The 26,629-nt window shown below is 39.3% G+C and overlaps 1 protein-coding gene across 2 annotated transcripts in view; it reads right to left on the bottom strand.

Annotated features, from left to right (window-relative positions):
• GRXCR1 (glutaredoxin and cysteine rich domain containing 1) overlaps window positions 1–26,629 on the bottom strand; it is a 90,141-nt gene that overhangs the window by 18,665 nt on the left and 44,847 nt on the right. The window lies entirely within an intron of this gene.

Here is a 26,629-nt window from a genome sequence, read left to right as displayed (position 1 = left end):
TCCTTCACATCATTTACAGCTCTTCGTTTAACAGCACAGTGCCACCATCTCTCCAAAGGTCCAAAGACAGTATCTGTTTTACTGCATCAGCCTGAAGAACTTGCATTGTTCTTGGGAGCATCAGGTAGGCAGCAACAGTAGTAGCATTACCTGCGTCTCCTCATGGCACAGATGCCACTCCCAGTGACTCAGGAACAGCTGCCCCTTTTTTTTTTTTTTTTTTTTTTTTTTTTTGTCTAAAGAGAAAAAGTAATTGTTGCACCACTTCAATTCTGTCCAGGGCCGAACATAAGAAAACCAACAGCCCTTTCTTATTTTGCACCTGACTCATTCTTTTCCCAGACTTCTTTAACAGGTGGATTAGGGCTTTTGCAAACGAGGAGTCAGCTACACTTTAGTGTACAACTGGGGGAATCCTATCCTTCTGCCATCCCACTGGCATCCACCTGACATGGTTGCAACTAAATGTAATCATTAACTGAGCAAGTCTTGCAAACTCAGCAAGTCTCTAAACTGCAGAGACATGGATTTGATGGATGGACCACACAGTGGATAAACAATTGGCTGGATGGTTGCACTCAGAGTTGTAGTCAACAGCTCAATGCCCAAGTGGAGAATAGTAACAAATGGCATTGCTCAGGGGTCAGTACTGGGACAGGCGCTCTCCAGCATCTTTGTTGGTGACATGGACAGAGGGATTGGGTGCACCCTCAGGAAATTTGCTGACAACACTGAGCTGAGTGGTGCCGTCAACACACTGGAGGGAAGGGCTGACATCTGGAGGGACCTTGACAGGCTTGAGAGGTGGGCCCATGTGAACCTAACAAAGTTCGACAAGACCAAGTGCAAGGTCCTGCACATGGGTCAGGGCAACCTACAGTATCAATACAAGAGACCTGAAAAGGGACTTTTTACAAGGGCATGTAGTGATACAACAAGTAATGGCTTTAAGCTGAAAGAGGGTAGATTTTGATTAGGCATTAGGAAGAAATTTCTCACTCTAAGGGTGGCAAGACACTGGAACAAGTTGCCTAGAGAAGCTGTGGATGCGCCATCCCTGGCAGTGTTCAAGGCCAGGCTCGATGGGACTTTGAGCAACCTGGTCTAGTGGAAGGTGTCCCTGCCCATGGCAAGGGTGTTGGGGCCAGATGATCTTTAAGACCCCTTCCAACTCAAATCATTCTATGATTCTATGAAGTCTTCTGCAAACAGCATGAGAAATGTCATCCCATAAGGCTTAAATACTTGAGTTTAGCATCAAGAGTGACCACAGAACAGAGAAAGAAATTGCTGATGAAAAAGAGAAAGCCTAATAGAGCAAGCAGATGAACAGCAATCTGGAGGGGTGCAGGGGACTGAAAAAGTTCTGAAAAGATAGAAACAACCAAAAATAGGTAATAAACAAAAAAAAATCCAACCAAAATATCAGGATACTGATAAAGGAAAAGCAGTAGAAACTAAATGCAGGAATGAAAATATTAAAAATATGACAAAAAAATAGAGAGACAGTGAAACAAACCAAATTAAATAATAAAACAGAGAGGTCACTGAAATATGACACCCTAAATCTTTTTTTAAAGAAATCCTGGTAGTCAGTGTAAGCGCATAACAACAAATATATTGCAGAGTATGTGACTCTCCAAGTTGTTTCAATATTTTGGAGTATCTTTTTAAAAAAAACTGTGTATTACTGGAGCTGCAGAAATATGAAATATTTGGGAATTGTACTCTTAAAATATGTGTTTGGGAATATACCTTCTCTGTATAACAGTCTTCTCAATAGCTCTGAAAATGTAGTATAACAGGTGTTTCCATGGTGCTTCTGAAAGCCAGTTAAAGATGTACACCATAAAACTCCCATGAGCATCTCTGGGTTTGGACCTTCACCACTGTATCTTATCCCTGGCTTCTGGATCCAGCTGCAACTGGAGTAGCAGCAAGAAGAGTCCATGCTTCTTTACTGGCCCCATAGCTACCCTGGCCCTGGCCAGGCCCCCGAGTCTGAGCATATATCACTCACACTCCTATTTGTGAGGGGAATTTATAAAATGAATTACTGAAAAATAATACGAGATTATTTCCTCAGTGTATTTGTCATGAATTGTTTTCCCCAGGCTATAGATTTTCTTTAACATCTTTTATGACATTTTGATGTCTGCCTTGCTGACTTTGAGTGGCTTTTTGTCTTTGGACCAAAACTTATAACATGGATAATTTTGCAGCACAGCTAAGAGCTGGCCAAATTCAGAGCAGAGGAAGCGGTCCAAGACAATCTTTTCTACTTGTGGTGCAAGGACCACTGCTGGATCTTAGGGCATAAAGTGACTGATTGCAAAACAGTGGTAATATTTACTTTTTGAAAACTTTTGTATATGACTAAGTCTGCAAGCAAGTAGATAGGCAAGTACAGCAGTAAGAGGAATACTCAGGACATCAACCTCATTTTTATTTGGTTGCAAAAGAAAACTACCACAGCAACACTATAAAAGCAATCATGAATATTTTTTTTAATGCTATCTGTGAATTTATTTTTACCTCATTGGTGTGAAAAGAATAGCTATTTACATTCATATCCATATACAATTTATTTCAATGGTGGCATCACTCACGAATTTAGACTTGGTTCTTTTAAAGTACAAAGTTACAACTGCAACCCCCCCACCACCAAGCCCAGTCTATACTTCGCATTATATGCTTTATATGAGCAACTGTATTCTCACAAAAGCAGAATATTTTTCCGCCAAGATTAATGGGCTGGTATCACAATTTGGCAAAAGCTGAAATGTTAATGCCAACCTTTATCGCATATGAGATTTTTAAAGGTTTTTACTGTGTTCGGATATAACATTTGACTAATGTTATTCGTGTGATAGTGAATTGCTTCTGTGACCCAAATCAATGGCTGATATGCCCTTCTCTGTCTCAGAATATCATCTTTCAACATCTCAGAGTGTTCTGCTGAAATATGCACCCCTTGGCTCTGTAATTAGATACTATCAGACTGGCAGAAGTATCTGCTATCCACTAAGTAGGCTGAGGTAGGACTCGAGAGCACATTATGAACCTTGTGCCAGAGACGCTTCAGCGAGTAAATGCAGCATTCATGACCTAAAGCAAATGATGCACAAGAGAAAATTAGTATATATATGTATGTATGTATGCATATATGTCCATACACATGTATTTTTATGTAAGCTTGCATATCTAGAGCTTCGAATTAAGCTGCTCACTTCATAATTGGTATTGCGCAGCTAATAGCTTGAATCAGTATCAAAAACTGAGTGGCAAGAAAAAATATGGTCTAACACTAATTTTCTGACCACAATGTGATTTGGACTTTTTGTTTTTATTTTCCACTCAGAAATGGAAGGGAAGAAAACAGCTACAACTTTCCTGTTGAAGTTCTGCAGAAAAAATAAATCAATTTAAACTTTTCATTTCTGCTAGATTGAAAAGCTTTTACTAGCTTTTGAGTTTTAAAAGGCTTTCAAAATGTATACTAAATGTAATTAATACTTTCTGAAAGATTTATTTTAAAGTAAAAAGCCATCACACAAATGTTGCGATATTTTTCTACATGACACTTCATCAGAACATATATGTTTTTCAAAATGCATAGCATTTCATGAAAAGCACACTTTTCATCATGCACTTGAATGCGATGGCTGGAGATTGAAGGTCTATGTGCTAGTGAAGATGACAATATTTGCCAACACAAGAACGCAGCACAATGCTGATGGAGTTGTGAACCAGCCCCTTCTGCCAGTCACTGTTGGTTGCCTGGCTCAAAATAAAGGTTTAATGGCATTTTTCAGGAAGAATTGATTCACTGGCCAGAAGACCTCTTTCAACAAACAGCCTTCATCAACCAAAGTGAAATAGTTTTCTTTGGCAAGTTCTATTTATGCGTACAAGAGGAATTGCAAATAGTCCCCAGTCATGGTGTTCACTCTTGGTATGAAATCACATTCCCTTCCACTTCACTGTTTGCAGTTCCAACCCTCCACGGGCTCTCACACAGCAAAGCACAGTGCACACTTACATTTAAATGTAAGCACTCTCTTAACTGCTTTATTACGTTAAAGCTGTAGTCCTGTTTGCATTATCTTCAAGGAGCTGGCACTATATCAATATTCTGGAAAATTCATCATTTGAACTGTATTTAATTCGGAATACTATACATTTTAGTAAAGCTCAGTAGAATAAAGACTAATTTCTGCAACAGGGCATGTCATATACTCACATCAAAGCATGTACCAACCTTCTTTTAAACACATCACCTCAAAAGCACCACATTTTTTCTTATCCAGTTTTGGTAATTACAAGGAGTATAACTGTAGGACATGGAGTCTGTGACCCCCTGGGACCATGGAACAATATCACCAGTTATCATCCTCATAACCATACCAGCAAGCTGGTAAGGTCTATCCATACCAATTTACAAGTGAGGGCATCAAGAGCTGCACTCCTAAAGAAGGTAGCCAGAGCACCTGGGACACTCTCAAATACAGATACTGGTTTTGCTCTGTCTGCCTGTGTTCTGGCTCTCACCTACTCCATGAACAGCAGCCCTAGGAATATATGCATTTCCAAAAACTATATAGGAGTGCAGTGTCCTCTGCCTGGTTGAGTGTCCCGACACAGTGCATGAAACATCTCATTTTTTCCTGTTACAGTTTGATAGAGCTAAATAACTCTGAGGAGACGGTCACAATTATAGAGAAGTGCTGTGATCCAGCAAGAACCTGAATTCTTTGATCTCCTAACTCCTGGGCAAATGTTGTCTTTCTTGTCTACACACCCACCACATTCTGATGATTGTAAAATAGCACAGTTTTACCTCTTTAAGGTGGCATCCTCAAAATTGTTCATCAGCTCCAGCATAAAATAGATATAGAGTGTCATCATACCTAAGACATTGGTATAGTATATTTATATATGCCTGTAATTTATTTGTAATTTTCAGGCAGTGTATCAGTTTTGGGATATCAGATGAAAATAACAAAAGTAATAATAATACTGTATGTAATATTTATACTGTTCCTTTCATCCTAAAATTACTTGACTGGATACTAAAAAAAAACCAAAAACAAAAGGAGAGCTTTCCACCCTCTGACACCATGGATATGTGTGTTGTTACCCTTCCTGTTCCTCATATAATGCAATATAACATCCATACCTTCTTTTTGCCACTGTAGGCTTTCCCACACATCTTCTGGCACAGACTGCTATTCAAGGAATGTCAAAGTGTTTTCATTTCAAAGTAGAAAAAATGCTCACAATACCACAGCAAAGGAGTACAGAGTATGACCCTGCCTCTCCCTGCTCTCTGTAAAGCTTCAGCTACCAGCAGGTTCAGCAGGTACAAAGCCTACAAGTGAGCTCACGTCCCCGCGTCCTCATTGCCACTCACCCAGCACACAGCCACGCAGCCAGGCTGCAGCCTGCTCTCAGGTGACCCGAGCTCAGGTAAGAGAACAGGCTATCTCCCAAGGGTTCACAGTCTCTGCAAGACCCTGATGCCTCTGCTCGTGTAGCAGTCAAACTGCCTGCTGCAGGTGTGGCACTGACTCTGGGGAATAAAGCAGCTCCTGTCCAACAAGATGCAGCAATGCTGTGGAAGTCAGCCGGGGAAAAATTTATTACAGTGTTCGAATTAGTCAAAAAAAATCCATATCTGTCCATGGCTAATTGGATTTTATTTATCAGGTGTTGGAAGGTCTATCAGTATATTGTTATCAGTTTATTTATGCCATTCTGCAGATGATTGGAATACATGACACCTTTGAAAATCAGAAGCAAAAGATAATCCTGTGAGTAATTCTAACCTAGTCTGCAGCTCTCCCAGGAAGAAAACACTGTCATATAATGCTTGTTTCTCTCTTTTGCTTGCTTGCTCCTTATTTCTCTCTTTCCCTATCTACCAATTTGATGTCTCCAACACATTCTTCCCAGAGAACAGAGAGAGTCTTTGTTACAGAGGTTTGTAAGAAAGAAGAAGCATTTCTTTGTTGTGCAAGGACACCGTCCATAAAGACTGGAGGCGAAGAAGCAAGAGCTACTGAAAATAGTTTTGTCCTCAGCAGTTTACATGAGGCACTAGCAGCGCTTTGAAAAACGAGTGTCCAACAACCTTCCCTCACATCACGCAGTTCTGTGAACTATCCCTGTATCCAGCAGAAGAGGCCCGATGCCAGACAATGTACCTTGACTGTCCTGTAACATTGATGAAGCTCCTCCCGGTAGTCTGGCATGTGGGGGCATAGCTTTAAAATAGGTAAAAGCTGAGCTGTTTACTCAGGTTGAGTGTTTCTGTCTTCTATACCTGACAGTCCTCGTCAGATTTGTAGATCTCATCTTTCTTTTTTTTCCAAAGGAAATACAGTGACTTAAATGGTCGGGTAGTTTTGATCCATGAAATATCTTATGCTGCATAGTCAGCACAGTAATGTATTTTATAGCTGATAAAATCTAAGCATTTAGAGGATCAAACCACATCTCAGCCAAGTATTATCCCTCATATCCCTTATCTTGGAGCAGCCAATTGCATCTACTAATGGAGAATAATAGGAGACGTTATTACAGCAAGGAATAATAATGGCCAAAATGCTGTCCTGGAAACAACAGATATTGCAAAATTGCCAAAATGTGCTTTCCCTTTTTCAATTTCCATGCAAAGCCCTCAAACATAATCCTGGTGTGTTGTGAAAAAAACTTCAAATGATACACTCTTCATCAAACACTGTTTATGTATCTTTTAACCCAACTGTCTAAAATGTTGCTTATAAATGAAAATAATTACAGTGTTAATTGACAAAACTGTTACTCTGTCCTTAAAATGTAATTGAAAAATCTTTCTCAGATAAACCAGTGACGGTGGTAAGAAACAAATCAAAAGTATTTCTTATTTAATTGACTTCATTTAATTTTTTTCATTATTTAAAGCACTTCATTGTTGCAGAGATCTCTGTGATTCCATTTGTTAGCATCCTCCTCCCCTCTCATGAGCCTTATAAAGACACCGAGAAAAACACAGTGTTAGGAAGCACGAAGCAAATAGCAATAAAATATTAGAGGCAGACAAATGGCTCCACAGGTAATCTTTTTATAGTTGGCCTGTATAGACTTTGGACTGCCAATAACTTTGAAAATTCCACTATCAGTACAAAGAAAATCTTTATGACTGCATCCATACCAGGAAAATCTGACTCATAATTCAGGACAGTGCAATTTTTAACAGCACTAGCCAGAGAAACTGATTTCAGAAAATTTTCACCAACCAGTGCAATCACCGTGCAAAACTAATATGCAATTATTTTTTATGACAGACAGATGCAGTTCTCTGCCATTTACAGCAGGAATCTTCCATTGCAATCTTAATGCAGCAATCAGGAAATATCTAAACCAAGTTTCAGCAAGGCATGTGATATTCCCCTTCATTTGCAAAATGTACTGTGGTATCTTACACCAAAATAGACAGCTGGAACCTGATATATATATATATTTCAGCCTTATTATGATCTCACCTACAAAAGACAACTGTGGAGCCAAATATTTCCTGGATTAAGTAGCGCTTAAAATCAGGTTGCTAAATTTTGCTCCTCTGGGTATAAAACATGCTGTGTTGTCCCATTGATTTAGTTTCTTTGACCATATCAATCATTGTCAGCCATGGAAAGCATTACTCTAGAATGATGATTTTATATCAATTCTATATTTATAGTTGATATTTTATATCAATTATTTTGACTAATGATACAGATACATTTGGAGGTTTTTAGCCACTTCAAATTGATAACCAAGATTCAGCCCTGTAAAAGTAACTGTAATGGAGGGAATGCTCTGCCATCCACAAGGCATTCCCTGTACAAAGTGAACGAAATCGCAATATTTCCTAGAATACACTATGCAAAGGGAAAATATTTGTCATTAAGAGGGTTGACTGGAAGTAAATTTCACAGAGTGATTTTTTAGCTCTTGGACCCCAATTCCAGGAGCAGACATCCGTGACAATTCACCAGGATAAAGCTCCATGGGAGTTTCTCAGCATGTGCATTTTACCAAATACAGTATTTGCTTGTCGGGTGAGAAAAGTGGCCTCAAACCACATGGGAAGTGCACTTGCTTTCTCTGATATTGATCTTCATCTTCACTGAGAGCTTGATTGCTTCTCAGCCTTCAGTGGCAGGGCCATGGCACAATCCACTCTTGTTCTTTCATCTTAGTTTGACAACTGTAATGTCAGCTCTGAAACGAACTGATTGGGAAAGGCGAGAGTAGAGGAAGTTAAAAAATGCTCTGGTGCTGTTCATCAAACAGCCTGTTCACCTATTACCCTCCTCTTCCCCCCATCAATTCATTTCAGAGTAGCAAGACTTCCTATACAAGAGGACAGATGCTTGGATTACTTTACTTAGAGATGCAGTATTTTCAAAGTGGCTCTTTTGAGGCAATGAACAACACTAACCTATAAGACTTTTTCTTTCCAGAAACTCAGTTTTTCAGTGGGGAAATGCTGCTGTTTCTGATAAGTCGTTTTCACTTTTCATAACTGTTTTACAGTATATTAGTATATTTAATGTGAACACACTTAATACCCACCTTAATCTATACAGAACACATCATGCAAACTTCAGCTAGACCCATCCCCTGTCCCAACAATGAATTTTCTTCGGCAATGGGTTATTTCATATATCCCTTCCGTGCCTACTGTGTGTTGAAAGACTGATTGTAGTGTGCTGTAACCTGGCATCCATCCAGGGAAACAATTGTTTTCTACAGGTGCAGTGTTAGTAGGAGAGCTATAAGCTACTTTTACTGATGTTTGATTATCTGCTATGTTTGATAAATGGCTTCCAGCTGAATAATCTGAGTGGCAATATAAACAGTTTCTCTTTGTTTGATGTAATCGTTGGATCAGGAAACTGAAACTATGCTTCTACAAAATTGTGTTGCAGGAGATACAAGCTCTCTGATTTGCTTCTTGGGTCTTTGCGTAAAACAAATACTACTTAGAAATGCGTATTAAATTTTAATACTACTTCTTAAGAAGTAGGCTATGCCAGTCAGAGAGATGAGCAGTTAATTTCAGGAAAATTACATGGTAAAAACTACAAAAAAATTGCAAAACTTCAAATTCCCTTGTGGTCAGGACTGAAGTTCTGGTGGAAAATTATGCTAAATTTTGCTCCTCTGGGTATAAAACATTTAGCAAGAAAATTCTTCATAGATGCGGTTAAAATAAAGGTACTTTTAAGTTTGAATCAAAAGAATGAATGTAAAACCTCTGTCTTCCCATTCATCTGTCTTTGCCAAACCTCCTGAATTCAAGCTGTAATTGAAAAATCTTGTTTCCCTAGTCCTTTTTTCTTTCTCTTTACTTCAAAGAACTGATCAGATTGCAGACTAAACTTCCTTTCCCCTCCACCAAGTCTGATTGCTCTTCAGCTCTCTTCCAGGTCACAGTCATCTCTCAGGACCTGAATCCCCAGGCCTCCAGGAGAGATTTGTGCTTCCTGCAACACTGCCAGCATGCAGATGACTTTCATCTCCTGCCTCTCGCTTTCCGCTATATTCTCTCAAGACCGACTACTTCACTGCCACACTTGACATTTCTGGCAGCTATTGAGGGATTGATTTAAACGCAGCCCTTATCTTTTCATAAGATTTACGTAAGGTCAAAATTGTGAGCCTGTGCTGCAGGCAGGCTGCAAGAATGGCTGGGAGATGGAGATCTCCATGATGCCAGCTCAGATGTAGCTGGTGCCTCCTTATTGTGTTTCAGTAGAGGTGAGCATATAGTGAATCAGCTAAAATGGCAGAGGCTCACCAGAGGCCTCACACCCCTAGCAGGCAGGCACTCCCAAATCAAACCTAGGAGCACTGCGGTTAACACAGATCCCAGTTTTCTGGACATGTCTTACTTACTGAAAGTGTCACAGATAACTCACCCTTTCATATGAAGATCACCACTATGCATTGCCATGGAACACATATAATGCCACCATTTCTGATAAACTCTGATGTTCTGGTGCAAGCTAGTGCCACAAGCTAAGCCAGGAAGAGACTGAGCCAAAACCTTCAAAGTTTTGTATTGATTGAAGTTGATCCCTGAAATGTGCTGAATTCAAAGCATCATTTCCCTCTCTGGTAGGTTTGTTGAGGAATTCCGGTGAACACATTTACCTAATCATCTTAAACTGAAAATACGGGCTACTTAAAACCACTGGTGGAGCATGTCCACAACCATTACACCAGCTTTTCAGGCTCCCAAATAACATTCCAAACACTGACAATCACAGCCCTTCCATTTTTCTCCAAGATGTCTCTGTGAATCCAGATAGCAGGGAGCTTTCTCCAGTATCCCATAGATAAACTCAGTTTTTCTCCACAAGTATGTATCTCCTGAGTTCCCTCAACAATATAAGTTTTTTATTTTATTCCTATTTTATTCCTCTCCATCCTATCCCATATATTCACAGCCACAGACTTTGCATAACTACCACCTGAAATTTTCTGCAAATTACTTTATCTCAGTATCTACAGTTTGGCCAGTCTCATTTGTCATGATCTTGGTTTCCACTAGTTCTTCTGGCTCTTAGTTAGTTTCACCTTTCCAAATACCTCTACAGAATTACTTGACAAGGATGCTACATAATTTCATCCTGTGAATTTTACCTAGAGAGGTTTCTCCAAAGATATTTCAGTTATCTTTATCATCTTGGAGAAGAGAAGGACCTTTGCTTCACCTACCAATAGCCTCTTCTGTTTTACCCATTTACTCCCAGTATCCACTCATTTTCTGTCTCACCTCCTACACTGCTTGACGTAAGCTGAATTCCTTTAAAAATCATCAGATACAATTTACCAAAGCACTAAAATTCACACACAGTCCACAGAAAATATGGTAGCTATGAAACATGGTAGCATATCAGTGGTCAAACTGAAACTTCCCACTTCTGCAAGGAGAATATTATTTCTGGCAGATATTGCTTGTGTTGTGACAGGCCTGAATATGGTCGTGATGTCTACAAACACATACAATATTATGTTGTTGCATTAATTGTGTGACCATTTGGAAGTCTTTTAATTTAGGTCTAGATTTTGGCTTGAACTTTCATTGCATATTAGACTCGTTTTGGCTCCATAGCACATCTGATTTATGCAAAAGTAAAGGGACATAGTTTTTAAATTATCCCAGTGATATGAAATTAAACCAGTGAGAGTTTATGGTTGTGTTACATAAACAAGAAAGGAGAGGTAAAAGGCTGAATTTCTACTTCAGCTGTTTGCAGCTGTTTACCTGGAGAGAGTTTTCTGAAGACTGCTCACAAAACAGCAGCATAACAGTTTATGCAATGTGCCTTTGACATGAGAAAGATACAGGCATTTTTAAATGTCTGGAAAATCAGGAAGTCAAATAAAATGTGAAAATGAAAATGATAGATTCGCATTTTATCATTCGTGCCCATTTTCTGTGTCTTCTAATGGACAACATGAAGTTAGAGAACAGGCAGATTTACAATTCTAATTGTCACTATTACTTCTTCAATGTACCTTGAAAACAGAAACTAATTAATGTAAAAGGAAAAAAAAAAGTCTACTACATGTCACCTAAAGAAATGCTGCTATCAGTAAATTAAAAATGTATGGCTTGAGCTGCGTAGCATCTGCCTGCCTAAAGCTATGCCTGTAAATAGTGTGGAAGACCAGAGAACTGAAACAATGGATCACAGATGGGTTACGAAAATACTGATAGTATTAATTATACAATTCTAAAGAATGTGCAAGCCCTGGATACCAGAGAATAAGTCTCTATCCTTAGAAGAAGATCTGTCCTAGATTAGACCATTTAATTTCCTATTGCTTAATAGTTATGTTGCTACTTGGTGATATCAGTTATATGTATAAGTATGAAAAATAATTATTATTCAACATTTGATCAGTGTTTATTTCAATTCTATCTCTTTATCTCTAGCAACAGGGAGTAGCAGACTGAGTAAAATGAGAAACAAACTTCAATAAAATGGAATTTTTTCTGAATTTTAAATAACGTTGGTCAATTTTTACATCCATTTTTTCTGGGCCTTTCTGTTTTCTGGTTCTACTCCAAACAAAAAGGGCTGGAAATAGAGAGCATGTAGGTCAACTTGAAAGAGTTCCGACTAGCACTTAGTGTTTGGTCACTTGCCAAAAAAGAATTTTTAAACATGTCTAGACTTGCCTATATTTGCTTGTAGATAAGAAATACTTGAATAAATGACTAGTTATTTTTCTTGTATAGCTGCTTTTCTGTTTGATCATTTTAACTAACATTTTAAGCTACTTTGGGGCTTGCTTTTTAATAATATGAGTAGGATTTTTCAAATATGTTTAGTTGTCTTGAGAGAGAATGTTTGTCCTATTACTTACTCCAACTTTGGTGGTAATTATCCTATTTACTTATGTAGCATTTCCCATGATGTCATCCTGAATTATAAAAAAAAAAAAACACAATACATCTCTCTTAAACAGAACCCTTAGTTGTGTGTCCCAAATCCCATTTTCTCTTGTCATAAGCAACTTTTTCTTTTGCTTGTTATTCATCAGGCTATTCAAGATATTTGACTCTTTATTTGCCTGTCTGAGGAGGATCTTGGGGCAGGTTATGTCCTCTTTGAGAATATTCTGTAAGTAATGATGGACTAGGCAGGACTAACTGAGGGTGGGCAGATGAAGATGAAGGTGTTTGATAGATCATGTGGAGAAGTCAGCAAACAGCGTGGCTCCAAGTGAGCCTTGGTTTAAGCATGTTGGCCCCATCTGTGATCACTGTTCCTTCACTCAATGGAACATTTCATACTGCAGAGAAGCAGAACCATGCTGATCAGTAGCAAATGGCTTGCATGAAAATTACTGTCTACTCTGTCCCATTTCTTTTTTAACTTGGCAGTAGCTTTGAAAAACCCTGTATACTGGTCTCTGGCAGGTAAATGAAGCTTAAAAAAAAAAGAAATGAGGTTGCTAACCATTCCCTCTTTCTCTTTTCTCCTCTCTTTCACCAGTCTCTTACTCATCTTTTCTAAAATAGTTGTATCCTTAGGCTGCTAGAGAGACTGAATGGTGCTAATAATAATGTAACAATAATACATATATACATATGCACATGGATCTCCAATTAAGCCATTTTATATTTAAACATAGCCAGGTGCAGTTTACTCATGCAGTGATCCCCTTTATAGGTCCCAAATGTCAATTATAGTTTGGTTAATTAAAATGTGATTAATCATAATTCTGACTGAAGAACAAAACGGTTAGCTGGGGAGATCCCGCTTGTGATATTATATGGCTCTTCCTTCTTTGCCAGGTTATGCTTTGTGTAGTGAATGGATCTGTTTTCCTAAGATTTACTTTCAATATACCAGAATACCATAGGAAACAGCACAATAGTCCATGACTTCTTTCTTATTTGCACCAATGATGCAACTGGTGATTTTCCCAGTGTTAAAGACAATTGGCAAGTTAAAACCAGTATTCGGGAGAGCTCTTATCATTTGGACTTAGCGCAGCTGATAATTTACTACATTTTCATTGGCAGATGGTTCAGCCTTCCATCGCGGATTAATTACACCCTAGAGTCAGTCTTGTACATCAGAACTACTTCTCCTCACTCAGAAAACAACTAAAGAAGGTAATAGCATAAATGAAATAACGTGCCATTTTCAGCTGCAATCAGTAGCAGAGAAATTTCAAAATTACAATCCATTCTTCACGATTTACCTTCCTAACCGATAAAATCCAAGGAAAGAGTTAAATAAAGTCTGATTTTGATTTGGGATACACCCTGGGGTTTTCGTGTTTGGCAGATAACAATCTTTCTGTCAAAAGTTATTTTTTCTTTTACTGTGTTCCTGTGAATGGAAGCTGGAATGAGATGCACTGAGATCCTGAAACTCCCAAGGAATGTTGAACAAAACTGGGAAACCATCACCCTCCCAGTATGCTTAGTTTTCATTTCCAAACATTTACCAAATTACGTACTTTTTCTTTCCTGGCACTTTATACAATTTAAATTCTACTTGAAAGTGTTACTCATCTGAGCTGAAATAAAAACAGGCTATTCTGTACAAAGTTGAAGTTGTCATTTGTACTGCACATTAAGGAAAATGCCAACTTTTTTACAGGTGGACACAGATCATTGCCTCACACAGGGTGACAAAGCACTCTGCAAATGGTAATGAATTTTGTCCGGGTCTTTCAATGAGACTAAGAGCAAAGTTAAGCTATGCTTAGTGCAATAAAGTGATGGTGAAGTGCTGATTCAGTCCTTACTCCTCAATGAGAGCCAGCCTTATCACTCAGTATACGAAGTGATGAAAAGGGATCTCTTGTAGTTATAGCACTGCTTTGTTCTGTGTCAGCACTGAGTGATGAAGGACCTTGTTTCCCTGCTATATTACTTAATCTAATTGGAACTACACTCTCAGCTGCTTAATTACTTGAAAATACCTAGAACTTTGGTACCTTCATCTTCAAACCCTGAGTAGTTAATTACTAGTTATATACTCAATCTCCATTTCTTTAAAGATGCATTGCATTGCACACATACAGGGCTTAATTCCTTTCCTTATGCAACAGATTCCAAAACCAAAGGCAGAGAGCTTGAGATTTTTACAGAGACCTAGAGGATGCAACTCCTAGACAGCGTACATAAACCAGCTCTGTCCTAGAATAGCCTGCACTGTGGCTACTAGCCTTGATGTACAAAACGGGACAGGTGACTCATCCACCATTTCTGTGTGAGCAAAATAGAACACATCTCCACGAAGCACTTACAGATTTTGTGGCTGAAAAAAATCTAAGGTATAAGCTTCTTTTTTTGGTTTTGGTTTGGTTTGGTTTTTTTTAACCGAATAGGCAAAATGTCTGAAAATCAGAATGTAGCAGGTTGTATGCCAGCTTTATGCCAGCTCCTGAATCTGTAAGTCAAAATAATTGCCAAATTAGTTATTCTGTGCATATTACATCTGCAGTTGGAGTAATTTTTTAGCAAGACCAGCGTGAGCATCTTTATGCACTAATCTGATTCGGCCTAGAGATACATAATTTTTAAATAGAACAGAAATTGTTATTCTTGTAATCCTACTTTTCGTATAATAATATTCTTATAATGGGTCTAGAATCTCTATCATGTCATAGGGTTAAATGTGTTTTGGTCAAGGAATATGACTACAAGCAGATGCTGAGGTGATTAAATTGGTGATCTGCTTTTCTTTTGGATCAAAATTTCAGTGGTTCCTTTGTATTGATATCATTTAATCCCCTGCAGCAAGAAAAATCAATAACAACATTTAGTCTAACATCATATCATGTCAACAAACAATGCTGAAACTCCGTACTGATTACATTTCTGCCAGTTGCATAACCTCCTACCAAAAAGAGAATTGAGACAGCATGAAAGACAGGTCAGAAAATTCACTAGACATCTCTTCTTTTTTGACGACTTTTGCCCTTATCTGTAGTGACTTCAAAAGAAAACTGCTGGAGCAAATGAGGATAAAGCTACCTGGTTGAAGGAACTACATGGTGCAAGGCTGCTCCCAGTCAGTGGCAGCAGAAAAAAAGATATTAGTCACCTGAATTCAGCTGCAAATACTGCCCTGTACAAGTGCCCTTCCACCCCACAGTCTCTTACATGAGGATCCATGAGAATGTCATGCACCAAGCAGATAGGCTTGCAAAAGCCTGACCACCCAGAAGATATGAAATCAAGAGCTGCCATAGCAAAACATGTCTTTGCAGACAGATTTAAATTAACAGACTCTATTTCCTGAAAAAATCATTTAGAAACTTCTATTTTAAATGATTGTTTTTAATTAATCTTCAGAAATTCCTCTTTTAAATCTTCATGACAGCTTAAGTTTCGACTTGGAGGGACTGAGTAGGTGGTTATATTTTTGGATCATGGTGGGATTTGGAAGAATGACTGGACTTACCCACTGCATGTTTGGAAATCTGATTGAAAGCATCAGCCAACACCTGGAAAGGGAAGTTCTCAAGATTCTGATTAAGACCTGCAATAAATGGAAGGAACTCCAGCAATAATGCTTAAAATTCTCATTTTTCACTGTGTCTATCAGTCTGTCTCTTATTACATTCTCCACTTGAACAGCAATGGAATGCTTCACAGTTGCCTGTGGGGCTAGGATGGAGAGTCCTTTGCATTTACATGTAGTAAACCAAGAGCAGGACATGAGCAGCCTGGCAGGAAAAGATAATTTTTTCTTTAAAAATCTGGAACTTCCATTGCAGGTTTAGAAACTGGCTGCTTTATGTCTTACAGAAGTTGCATAGGAAAATAGATTTTTCTTAAATAATACTGTGTGACAGCTGTCAATTCTTAATATCTTGAAAGGCTGTTAGATAATTAGCAATCAGAAGTATTCCAAACAAGGCTACCAGGAGCCAATCCCAAAGAAAAATGTCTTTGCCTTTACACCAGCATTGACTGATTTGTCAGTGCAGAGCACAACAACACATGTTGTTATAACTGTGTGCAAATATTGGCCAGTAAGGTTTTCTGTATTTCTTTGTGAGAAGTGGAGAAAGAACAAGCCTGCGTGTGTTGTTTCTGCAGTATGAGAGACATGCTCCTCTGACATTATTGATGGATGGTGTCTCTATATATAGTTCCAAAGCAAAATTGTACTAAGGTTGTTAAAATGTTTTCCAGAATTCATTCTAGCAATGAATGATGGGGTTTCTGTCTTCTTTCTTGTCATGTGTGAAATAAGCCTCTACCTCACTGACTCTGGCTGCTCATCTGTGACCATTTCTGTTGCTTTATGTGATGGAGGCTGTAGAAGGCTGTGCTGTGGCAGCCCCTCCAAAACATAACTACAGCGTCAAGCAAAACCAGGAGATTGCCTGCTTGGATGGGGAGCTGGGGTTTTTCCAGCTCCTTTTCAAAATCAACAGACTGGGGATGCTGTCCTTATTACTATTTTTCTTACAAATTTTTGAAAAATTCAGTGAGATTTCGGTTTCATGCTAGTACTGGATGCTGCAGTAAAGAGGAAGGTTTTCATGGATGCAAGTCCTACCCTTTTCTCTCTGGTTGCAAATGTCATTCTGAAGCATGTTTTATTGCACTGAAGCAACAAACTTAGGATGCTGCCAAACATTGCAGTCACAGGTTAAAACTCCAGCCAAAAAAAAGCTGTATCTCTTTGACTATTTCTTTCTTTCAAGCTGTTAATCACATACCATGTGTTGGTGTAATGTGTAATAAACTGCCAACACTAGTAGACAAATGTCAAAGCAGGCTGCTGACAGACGAGAGCAGTCCAGCAAGCATTATCTGCAAATAAAGCATGACTTCATTTCTTCTTTCTTAGGGAATGAAATAGTCCTCAGTGACATCTACATGCCAATTAAGTGGGTGGCTCCTGAAATGTGTTTTTGGTCAACTGCTAAAATACAGTTTTCCTGGTTAACTGTAACACAACACCTGTGTGGCATGTGTACATTTGTATTTGTCTAGCATGTGTAAGCTTACTCGTGTAAGTATTTGCACATCCTAGTTCAGAACTGAAACACTTCTGAGATCTGTAAACTAAATGGAATTGTAATGTTATTAGCTTGTTAGAAAGTATTTTTGCTAATGCCTTCTATGGCATGAGATCAAAAACATTATTACACGCCTGGAGAATCATACCACCAAGGTAAAGGTAATTCCTCACTCTTCTGAACTGGGGTTTTTTTTTGTTTGTTTACAAAGGAGCTGTTTCATCCTCATTATTACCATGTTTTTGCAATTGCAATGCACAGCTGTGCAATCTGGTGACAAATTGGCCCAGCGTAGCCAAATACTTGCATCCCTGTTTGTAAATTGAACTAAAACATACCTCATCCAGGACAATCAGGTGCAATGAGGACCCTTAAATATTTGATTGCAGAGTAATTTATTTATACACAAAATTAGAGGTCAATGACCAAGAAGGATGCTAGTAATTAAGCATACAGGTTTGTTCATATTTGTAGGCAATGAATTTCAGCTTTATGTGTTCCATAAAACCTGTGTTTGCTGTGTCAAAGGCATGCAGATACACAGGGGCGAGAGGACACAACAAATGTGCTAGCAGGCAGCCTGTTGCACCATGTCAAAGAAAAGGGAATAGACCCCAATTTTCTTGATAGTTCTAATTTTAAGAGTACTTTGAAAGATATTTTCTACTAATTGTCCTGCTGGGTTACCAAGCTGAGCTCCGCAACCAGAAAAAAATGAAGAGTTATTGCTACTAATTAATGATTAAGACTAATCAGTTCATCTTTTCATCTCTGTTGTAGGCCAATTCAGAAAAATACTTTTAAAAAGTATTTCCTACTGTTAGAATGAGTAGAAAATATTTCTGCACTCTAGCATCTTATGATTTTTTTGATCGGCTGTTTACATAACATCACTCTTTTTCAAGTCAGTTTGAAGTAAGATGAAGCATTTTCCATGTTAATTCAAAGGCTGAGCACCTTACTGAGCAGTTCCACAAAGGGACATTACATAAGAGTCCCAGAGCAGTACACAGGCTTGGACCCAGCATTCATCTAGTATTTTAGGTCATCTACCAGACAGATAATTAAAAGCAAGAGGATGGCAAGCATATATGGTATTTCCTTCTAATACTTTCTCATTTTATGACTATTTTCAGCTCAGAGAATTTCCTGAGGCCAATATGATTTCGGAATTCAACTTAGTAAAACCAAGGGGCATCTATTTCCATTTGGCGTTCACATTCATTGCCCGAGAACAAGCACACTGTTTTTTTCTTTCAAAAGGAAAGCAAATATATTTTTAGATTTAAAGAGAGAGGATGAAACAAGGTGGTAGAATATGGTTATTTGCAATCTCTCGTGTCTTGGCTACCTCTGCTCAGTCTCCTCTTTATCTCTTGTCCCTAATAAGCAAGTCACAGGCTACAAGCTTTTCTAGGATATCTCCATGCTGAAGCAACACTATCACTATAATGTTTCAGAGTGAGAAAGAAAGGAATGGCAGTCAAGCATAATGCTGAAGGATAGTAGTATTTGGTATGGCAAGCTGAAAATCAGCAAGCGTGTGTTCCACTCCTGCTCCAGCAATTTATTCATGCTGTCTTGTGACTGTGTAATTCAAAGTACAACTCCCACCACTGCCTCCTGCAGACATGATTTGTAACAAAGCAGCATCTGCTTATGTAGTTTGTGTAGGATCTGATCCACTAGGCGTGCTCAGAGTACACCTACTACATCAAGCCCCGCAGGTGAGACAGGCAAAGGAACGCCTATTTTGTGGTTCCCATTGGACATGAGTAGGAGGTAACTGTCATGCCCTGTCAAATATGTTTTGAATTATTTGTATTTTTTGTAAATATATGTAAAGCATTATTTTTAGTATTATTGCTATGTATTTGGAAGCAACATAAAAACATCACATTTCCTTTGTGTTCTCTAGCTGATTGTACATTTGATTCATTTCTCAGGGGAGATGATATCACTCTCTACATCTACCTGAAATGAGGTTGTAGCAAGGTGGGTGTGGGTCTCTTCTCTCAAGTAACAAGAGATAGGACAAGAGGAAACTGGCCTCAAGTTGTACCGGGGGAGGTTAGATTGTATATTTGCAAAAACTTCTTCAGCAAAAGGGTTGCCAAGCATTGGCACAGGCTGCCCAGGGAGGTGGTTGAGTCACCATCCCTGGAGGTACTTAAAAGATCTGTAGATGTGGTGCTTAGGGAAGTGGTTTAGTGGTGGACTTGGCAGTGCTAGTTTAACAGTTGGACTTGATGACCTTTAAGGTCTTTTCCAACCTAAATGATTCTATGATTCTACTGAGATGCTGAGGCACATGGCCAAAGCAAACCACTAGTCAAACTTTCATTAACAAAAGGCTTTTGCTGGCTTTGAGACAAGATGGCACCAAAGGGCGGTTTGGAGGATGACAGTTTTGGAGCATGATGTCCAAGTCCTTCTTCAGAAGCCTATGGGTATTTTGAATCTATACCTGAAGTCTTGGTTCACTCTAGCACTACATAATCATACATATTCACTGCAGTATTACCACAGCTTCTTTACTATGCCCTTGTTCATGCAAAGGAAAAGCCAGAGGCTGAGGCTTATTAATAAATAATTCTGTTTGGGAAAGTAGCCACATGGCATAGACTTCACAGAGGGAAGAATTTAATTCTGCTCTCCCTCACACCCCAGGGCAGCAGCTCCGCTTTTTGCTACAGAGTGCACAACCTGCTTGGACCACAGGCACTTAGGCCCTAGCTGGGGTAAGACAGAGACAACTCTATTCAGTACCAGTCGGGTGTTAGGATTTGTTTTCTACCAACGGAAGAGCGAAGATGCTAATGAAGAGCAAAATTATCTTTTCCTCACTGCTGCTTCCATCCTGCATCTACCAGAGTTTGATTATACTTGAGACTCCAGCATGTTTCACACATCCTTGCTGAGAAGTGTGTCAGTTCAGTCTCTGTCTCAGGAAAGGCTGCCGTGCACAGATTCAAAACCATACCACTCATGCCACTAATGCCTGACCTCTACTGCAAAATGCATAAAGGTTAGTTCTCAGCTGTCCTGCATTTTATGTGGTCATTACCTATGCTAAACAGACAAAAATACTGCACTCAGTGGGGAAAAATTAATTCAGTGTCATAAAAATTTTCACTCACCTGCAGATGTAGGTGTGATTCAGGAAGCAGTCAAAGTACTGCTTATTCTCTGAAACAGAAACATACGTAAACACAGAACAGAAATGTTTATTGTCCCAGGGCTTGCCTCTGATCAGCCCCATACAGTGCACCTGAGGGTCTCAAGAACAGTGTCTTCATCTTCATTTATGCATCCTTTACAAAGATTTTGAGGCCATGCAGTGCTCTGGAAGGTAAGACAGATGTCCAGTGCATACTGGTCAGACTACCAGCATAAAAGTTCAACTTTTTTTTTTCTTCAGTTATTGATTCAGTCTTGAAGAAGTGATAAATTTAACCATGGTTTTGTTGCTAAGCTTCCCAATGATGAGTGAATTGAAAAGTCAAGACAGCCCTTACCCACATTTTAAAAAAATGAGACAGCAAAGTCTTTTTTACCTCAAAGCTTGTATATCACTTTAAGAGGATTAGATAGTTTAAGGTCTATTTACTGATCATTTCAAGTCTGTAACAAATATGAATTTCAAATCCAATAGCAGCAGACCCTAAAATATCATGAACGGTCTAATAATAGACTCGTCTGAACTCAGTGCTTTGCAGCTGATTTACAAGAGAACATGAGAATAATAAAGAACCATTAACCAAAGTACTGACCAACCTCAGGCTCCAGTTAAAAGCTCACAGACCTGAACATCTCCCTTTTTAAATCACTGTGGCTATTCAGCCACCAGCCCTGGAAACTACCTGTTTTACTCATGACCACTGTGGTCACAGATCAAAGAACTTAGGAAGGTACAAAGGAAGTGGTGAAGGGACACTGCCCATTTCAGTGGTGATCCAGTTGTCCTCATAACATTAAGTTTTCTGTAAGAAACAGAAACCTGCTTCTCATAATTGCTTGATCCTCTGTGTCACTACAATTTTTCCTATTCTTCCATAGATTTCAATGCAAAAAAATTGTTCAATAATTAGTTTTCCAGACTTGCTGAAACTAGGAACATACATTGGAACTTTATACCTCAGAGGAGGTACCTACAGCTCACTGGGATTTATCTCCATCCCTATAAATGGCATTACTACAGCAAATGCTATGGCTTTAGGTTATCAACAGGTTTCCCTAACATTGCTACTAGTAGGTACAAGCAATCCAGCACGTTTTTTGCTTTTGCAAGCTATGCCCATCTAGGAGTCATGGGGCAGTGTGTATGGATGAGAATATGAAGGGGAAGTTCAGGAGACCTTTTACAGTCTTAGTGGAGTCCTAGCAGAGGTCTTTGAGTTCAAAGAGTCCAATGATGCTGGAGTGTCAGCACTGATCATCTGCCAAAGAAGTGAGGAAAACATCATGGCCTCTCCAGTGAAAGTGTGGACCTCTCTCTTCTCCCCAGAGTTTTGGGGATTGTAGTGATACATGGTCCAGGGGCTGGGGTGGTTGTATATCACCCACCCTAACACCTTTGCTTGTATTGTTGCACCAGAAACTTTCCTTAGCGGCACTATGCAACATCTGCCTTCTTTAGAAGATGGCTGGTTTTGCTCCTGTCTTTCTTTTTATTTTCTCTGTGATATTAGCTAGCCCTGCTGGTTTGTAAGCTCTGCATGTGCTGCTGTGTATTCACTTTCCCAGGTCACTTACAAGTAAAGAAAGACGAAAATTAACTTAGCCACCTGAGAAGCTCTCCTTAACGAACTTCCACCTGATTCTTAACTCTTTCCCACCTCTCTCTAAACATTAATAAGCTAGTTCTTTATCGGGCTGAATACTGACTTGCACTTTGCAACCTTAAATGTTAGCTCTACCCGAGATGCTGTGCTGGAAAACATTGTAAAGACCAAGTACATTATGTGTGACTCTTCACCCATATCCCCTCTGATGCAATGCTCACAAAAGGCATTAATCAGGTTTGTTAACCAGGCCTGCCGTTTCATAAGAGACGTCAGCAGAGCCTGCCTGAGAATGAGATCTGCAGCTAATTTAGCAGAAGGTGACCTTTCAGAGGAGGCTGGAAGTCCAGTGGAGTGTGCAAGTATGGAAATGGAGGAAAGGATCCATGCTGAAACAGTGGAAATGAGGGGACACCTGTGTGAAACCTTTCGTTGAGCTCCATTACATTGCACGTTGGAATGGAAACCCGGTCTGACATAAGATGATCATTGTACTACTCAGTAACATACCAGACAATCCAAGGATTATTGCTCTGTGTCACCTGGAAGCCATCATAGGGGTGGTCTAGTCATAAACATCGGTCATGAGGAAAATTATATTTATTTCAAGGAAGCAAGAACCACGTGCACGCACAGAGAGACTGGGAGCTCCAGATCCTTTCTGTTATTCAGGATTTTCAGTAGCGCATATTTCTCATGAATAAATTGTTCCCGACCACTGTATTGCCAGCTCTGTTGGAGGCCACCCCTCCAGTGCCAGGTCAGGCACATGTGGAGGCCCGGTGGGCATGTGTGACCATCCTTGGCCTCCACTCATGACCACCAACTGGCCTCCCACCTTCCCTGCCTAGCAGGGGCTGAGGAGGTGTTGCCACAGCAACGCCCTCCCCATGCGGTTGCTATGTCAACGCTCTCCTTGTGGCATCCACCTCTGGGAGGGAAAGGCTGGAAGGGTTGCCATGGAAACCATGCTCCCCTGAAGCACCAGTAATGTTGGTCTCTTCCCCACCTTTCTGTCCCAAAAATGTCCTGCCATGAAGCTGAGATACCCCCTGGACATGTCCTGCTCGGTCCCACCCCATCCCCACAGCCATGCCAGCCCCAGCTGCACACGGGCTCGCAGCAGCTTCTCCAGCCATGCAGGGCCGATCTGATGGGAGACCTTTTACCGTCACAGTGCTGGAGCAGCTCACATCTGAGGACAGAGACAGTCATCAGGACAAACTAATGCAAGGAGCTTAACTTGTCTTCTCAAGGGACAGTGGAAATGGGAAGGCATTGGTTGTGCTGGTGATGGAAGTGCTTGGATGTGGGAAGGTGCAGCAGGGGATGCAAGTCTAGTTGGCAGTAGCTATACATTCTCAGGCCAGGCTTGTATCACATAACAACAACAAAAACTACGAAAACCACCTTTTCATCTAGAAATACTTCCTCTGTTACATCTCTTTTGAAATTCCCCAGAACTCCAGAAGGTGTGATTTTTTTTTTCAGATGAGTCTTTTGTGGGAAAGGACTTTCTGAACCAAATCTGTAGAAAGGCTGTAGTTAGAAAATGTGGAAAAAATACTCAAAAAGGTATTTGAACAGAAAACATCAGAAGTCTTGGCTGCATGACTTAATACAGCCCAGTTAACGAACCCCTGCTTATCCCTAGAATATCCAAGCAAATACATTTGTTTTAAAGGATCTCTCCTCTATGGCAGGGAGCAGCTGGGGATTTGGGGTAGTAACATAGTAAAGGAATTTGCAGATATAGTCTGAAGTATCAGAATGCTGACGCTGCAGAAAATCTCCAAAAAAAACCTAGTTTCAGGGTCACAGGACAATCACATGTACTCAGTATTTGGCTTGTTGCATACACATTTTAGTCAATAAGTGATACATTAAATACTACATAAGAAGTCTTTGCATTCAAGAATTCATCAGTGCTCAGGATTTAGGACTGTCAAGAGTTCATGTGCATACTCTGAGATTACAAATACCTGCTTTGACACTGAATCTGAGAAATGTATAACAAGGTCATCCACTGATGAATTAGCCAAGGGGCAGAGATGGGCTTTTCTCAGGGATAAGGAGCTTCATACACATCTTAACTCGTTATACATCTGCTGTTGCTTGTCTACAAAGAAGTGAAACATGTAACTGTGGATAACCTCAGATAATCAAGGGGGAAACTTAGAAAAATGCCCAGATCAAGAGATATTGAGTTATCACAGAATCACAGAATGGTCAGGGTTGGAAGGCACCTCTGGAAATCATCTAGTCCAAACCCCTGCTAAAGCAGGTTCTCCTAGAGCAGGTTGCACAGAATCACGTCCAGGTGGGGTCTGAATATCTCCAGGGAAGGAGACTCCACACACTCCCTGGGCAGCTTGTCCCAGTGCTCTGCCACCCGCAAAGTAAAGAAGTTCCTCATATTCAGATGAAACTTCCCGGATTGCAGTTTGCACCCACTGCCCCTTGTCCTGTCTCTTATTATATCTTCTAATAAAGACACACTTCTACCTTATCATACCTTTGAATGAAGAACTCTTGTTGTTCTCTAAGTGGTATTACCGTGCAATTAATTGTCTGGAGCGGATTTACAGAAAACTAGAAATCATCCTTTAATCTCATCCTAAAGGTCATTACTTCATTTGTAATTGGAAGAATTTTAATCATATTTCACATTAGGATCAAGCAGTTCCGAATCAGTCTCAAAGTCAACTTTGTACTTTGCTGTCTTCTGTGTTCACCATGTGGCACAGAAAACTGGCTTACAGTATGACATGAAAGATATGCAAACGATCATTCCTCTTCACTAGACGTCAAACCTTATCTCTGGGGAAACAAGAACTTGTTTGTGTAGAAACCTCAAATCATGATGTTCTGTATATTATTGAATATATGTCTTTGATCCACTAGATTCTTAAGCTAAGAATATACAGTTATTTCTGGTTATCAGTCATCTAGACCTGCCTAAGAAGAAGCTGCTTAGTTCCCCATCTGTTTTCCTCATCTGCTTTCAAAACCTGCCTATACTTTTGGTCTTTACAATGCCGGTAGCTGAGAGTTCTTAAATTTAATTACGTGCTTTACAAAAACCTGTTTGTTTTCACCTGGTAATTTAATTTTTCCACTTTCTTCAGCTGTAAAATATTGACAGTACAAAATCCTTACCACCTTTTAAACCATTCATTATTTTATAGGCTTTAACTATAGACCTCTGGTGATAAACTTGGCTACGTATAATTTTTCAAAGTTATCAGATGGATACATCTCCTCTCAAGTATTACTTTCTTCCAGCAAAACACCTGATGGAAGTAGTGCTGGTCCTAGCTGTAACTCTACTAAAAGAAACTTCGTTGCAAAGAACATTGATTTCAGTCCATGAACCTTTCCCAAAGAACTTCCAAACTAAAACTGGATATAGAAACAGGAAGACAGGGAGGCTAATTAAGGTACATACGTCTTCAAATGGGTCTATTTATCTAGCTTATTCACATTTCTTAGCTTGAAGTTAATGATGAAGTGGAAAAAAGCTTTTAGGAGGGAATGAGGTTAGCAAGTTGAAATGGTGTACTGCATGTAGCAAAACAACATGGAACAGTATTGAGAATCCAAGTCGAAGAAGAACCCAGACATGCACCAGTTAATACTTCCTAATTTGTATCTACTTAGAAAATATGACTTTGTTACAAATTTTATCAGACTAGGGAACTCAAGGACAAACTCTTCAGTGAGTGGCTTGAAAGAAAGCAAGCTACTTGAGTGTTATGTGATGTCAAAACAAAAAATGAACAGCTAATTCATCTTTGAAACATCCAACTTCCACAGGAACATCAATATTGACAAAAAGACTGTTGTAACTTAGGTACAACATAGAGGATAAATTAATATTCAGAAGCAAGAGAATGTTAATCCATAGCCATTTCTAAGCATATTATGAAATGACTTAGTTTCAAAGTAAGAAAGAACTTCAGAAGATTTCACTTCCATACACAACAGTTGTTACTGATATCAAATTCCCAATGCTTTAAAATTGCATAAACACTTTTGAAATGATACCCTGAAGCCAATTGTAGATGAATTTAAGTGACCATCATAATATAACAACCTTTAGAAAGAGTTTGGTTGCATACTTGTTGCTCTTTTTTTCAATAGTAATGATTTAAAGGCTTGAATAGCCTATATAGATAAAACATATACATGAGCTAATTGTTTTAGAACTCTTATCTCTATTTTTCTGAGGCCTGTGTTTCTCTGCCTAAGGCATCAGTGTGGCATATACTGTTTCAAATACAGATATTCTGCTCCTT

The sequence above is a fragment of the Falco punctatus genome (assembly GCF_963210335.1).
Source record: "Falco punctatus genome assembly, chromosome: 1".
Classification (NCBI taxonomy): domain Eukaryota; kingdom Metazoa; phylum Chordata; class Aves; order Falconiformes; family Falconidae; genus Falco; species Falco punctatus.
The sequence above is the reverse complement of the archived record's forward strand: the minus strand, read 5'-3'. Positions and strand labels throughout refer to the sequence as shown.